Source organism: Mesoplodon densirostris, chromosome 14 (genome assembly GCF_025265405.1).
Source record: "Mesoplodon densirostris isolate mMesDen1 chromosome 14, mMesDen1 primary haplotype, whole genome shotgun sequence".
Lineage (NCBI taxonomy): Eukaryota > Metazoa > Chordata > Mammalia > Artiodactyla > Ziphiidae > Mesoplodon > Mesoplodon densirostris.
Genome location: NC_082674.1, coordinates 80,393,397 through 80,396,526, shown reverse-complemented (window position 1 = coordinate 80,396,526; position 3,130 = coordinate 80,393,397). Strand labels below are relative to the sequence as shown.

At 48.5% G+C, this 3,130-nt stretch overlaps 1 pseudogene; it reads left to right on the top strand.

The window, feature by feature from the left end:
* Positions 1 to 677: 677 nt before the first annotated feature.
* On the top strand, positions 678 to 2,752 carry LOC132501959 (BTB/POZ domain-containing protein 9-like; annotated as a pseudogene).
* The last annotated feature ends 378 nt before the right edge of the window (positions 2,753 to 3,130 follow it).

The window sequence follows — 3,130 nt, the reverse complement described above, 5'->3', positions numbered from 1 at the left end:
TCCAACTGACTGGTACGTAGGTGTGAGGGCTGGCGCTCCAGAAGCCACCTTGGACCTTGAGAAAAGCAGTGGGGTGATGAGATAAAAGACCCAGAGAACTTGGCAGTGAACAAGGCAGCGGACCCTACTGCCAGGGCTGGAGGTCTCCGCTATGCTACTCAACTGCACTTGGTGATCGCTACAGACCAGTGACTGCTGCATGCTGCCCATTCCGCCCTTTTTTGAATGAGAGTTTTAACCACTAAAACCTATTCTCAATCATTGTGCAGCAGATGGGTTGTCATTTAGTTTGTAGGTCACTGGAACATGAAGAGTCACATCTGAGCCTGAAAAGAAGGACTTTGAGCTAGATATCAGAGGGTGAGACTCTTGAGTTTCTCTTTTGGAAGATGAGTGTGTTCTAGATGTGGGAAGGGAGTATAAAATGGATGTTTCACAGCCAAAAGACAGACTGTGAAAGAGATTTGCTGCTTGCCTATGCCAGGAGCCACTGTCCTCCTTTTCCTTATGTCAGAACCACACATTTAAATGGGAAGGTAGGCAGGGGCTGCGAGGACAGCGGAGGAGGGGGCCGTGGCTACGATGCGGGTGCGGAATGGGTGGAAGAGGCGTCTGTGAGGGCGGTGAGGTCTCAGAGGAACATCGTGGGGATCCACGACTATCATCTGTTCTACAAGATGAATAACAGGCACCCTCTTTGCCGCTTTACTGAAGTGGGGGAAATTGATCATGTGAACATTTGTCTGAACATGTTTGTGCCTTGTTGATTGGGGAAGAATATGGCTATGTCACATTTGTTGTGGAAAAGAAACGTTTTCTGGCCCACAGGGTAATTTGAGCAGTCAGGTGCCAATATTTTGGAGCATTACTATATGGTGGAATGTGACAATCTCAGCCTGAAGTCAAAATCCCTCTCCAGGACACCACTGAAGAAGCATTCGCAATGCTACTTACATACATCTATTCAATACACTAGGCAGGCGAGGCTGACAGATACGAAGGAGGAGGTGGGCTTCCCTGGTGGTGCAGTGGTTGAGAGTCCGCCTGCCGATGCAGGGGACACGGGTTTGTGCCCCGGTCCGGGAAGATCCCACATGCCGCAGAGTGGCTGGGCCCATGAGCCATGGCCGCTGAGCCTGCGCGTCCGGAGCCTGTGCTCCGCAACGAGAGAGGCCACAACAGTGAGAGGCCTGTGTACCGCAAAAAAAAAAAAAAAAAAAAAAAAAAAAAAGGAGGAGGCGCTGCTGGACTTTTTGAGCCTGGCTATAATATGGATTTCCAGAGCTGGAGGACTCTACCTCTGAGTACCTCTGCACCGTACTTAACATGCAGAATGTCTGTATGACTTTTGATGTTGCCAGTCTCTACTCACTTCCCAAGTTAACTTGCATGTGCAGCATGTTTATGGACAGAAATGCTCAGGAGGTGTTCTCAAGCCAAGGTTTCCTCTCCCTTTCTAAAAGAGCACTTTTAAACGTCGGATTAAAAGATTCATTTGCAGCTCCCGAAAAAGATGTTTTCCTAGACTTGCTAAACTTGTGTAAGCATAATTCAAAGGAGAATCATGCTGAAATCATGCAGGCTGTGTGTTTACTTTTGATGAGCCTCACTGAAGTTCTGAATGATGTGAGGCCTTTGGGACTGTTGTCCCCTGATGCCATTCTGGATGCTATTAAAGTTCAATCAGAGAGCCGGGACATGGACCTCAATTACAGAGGCATGCTCATAACAGAAGAAAACATTGCAACTATGAAGTATGGAGCCCAGGTGGTAAAAGGGCAGATGAAGTCTGCCTTATCAGATGGCGACACTCAAAATTATGATTTGGATCATGGATTTTCTAGGCATCTGATTGATGATGACTGCTGTTCTGGCATTGAGATTAAGCTGTGCCAGCCGTCCATTAGCAATCATATTTGGTTACTCCTGTTGGACCAACATAGCCGGTCTCATTCATATTCCATTGAAGTGTCAATGGATGAACTTGATTGGATCAGGGTGATTGATCATTCACAATATCTGGGTCGTTCTTGGCAAAAGTTATATCTTCCAGCCCATGTCAACAGGTATATTCAAATAGTTGGGACTCATAACACAGTGAATTAGATTTTTCACAATGCAGCTCTTGAACATATGTCTACAAACAAAACCTTCACTCTGGACGAGGGGCTAATAGGGCCCATGGAGAACATTGCAACAATTGCTGATTGTGCCAGTGTGATTGAAGGGGTCAGTCGGAGCCAAAATACCTTGCTGAACGAGGACACCAAGAACTATGATTGGGATTCTGGCTATACATGTCATCAGCTGGGAAGAGGTACAATCGGGGCTCAACTGTCACAGCCATACATGATCGGGTCACTGTGGTTATTACTGTGGGACTGTGAAGATCAGAGCTACAGCTATTATGTTGAGGCTTCCACCAACCAGCAGCAGTGGACCATGGTAGCCGAAAGAGCTAAAGTCACCTGCAAGTCCTGGCAAATCAGTAACTTTTGAAAGACAGCCGGCCTCCTTCATCCGAATCGTTGGAACACACAACACTGCAAACAAGGTGTTCCACTACGTCCACTTTGAGTGTCCTGAGCAGCAGAGCAGCCAGAAGGAGGAAAACAGTGAGGAATTGGGGACAGGGGACATCAGCCTGGCCAGTCAGCAGCTCGCCCTGCACATCCTGTAGGCCCCCAGTGGCAACTCACTGCCTTCCAGCCCAGGCTCCAACTCGTACTCAGCCATCCGGCAGCACCGATAAAGGTGGTGCACGTGTGGAGTGACTCGGGTGGGCCCAGATGGCGCAGGAACCGTGTCCTCCCCGAGCTGGGATCCCTGTGGACTACCCCCCATCCCTCCCTGGGAGGAGCAGACCTGGCTGCAGAAACGGACACAGAGCAGGTTTCCTCCCAAGGACACAGAAGGGCTGCTTTGTTCTCCTCAATTTGTTCAAATCAGGCTGGTCTCCAGGGGGAGAAAGTGGGTCTTCAATCTTCATCAGGTCCCCCATTAACACCCTACCTCTCTAATCTAACCCCACAAAGGGCACGGAAAGAAGTAGTAGACAGGCCCGAGTCGGAATATAAAAATGGCATATGAACATAGGAATGGAAGAGAATATATTAAGCCTTCATTACTT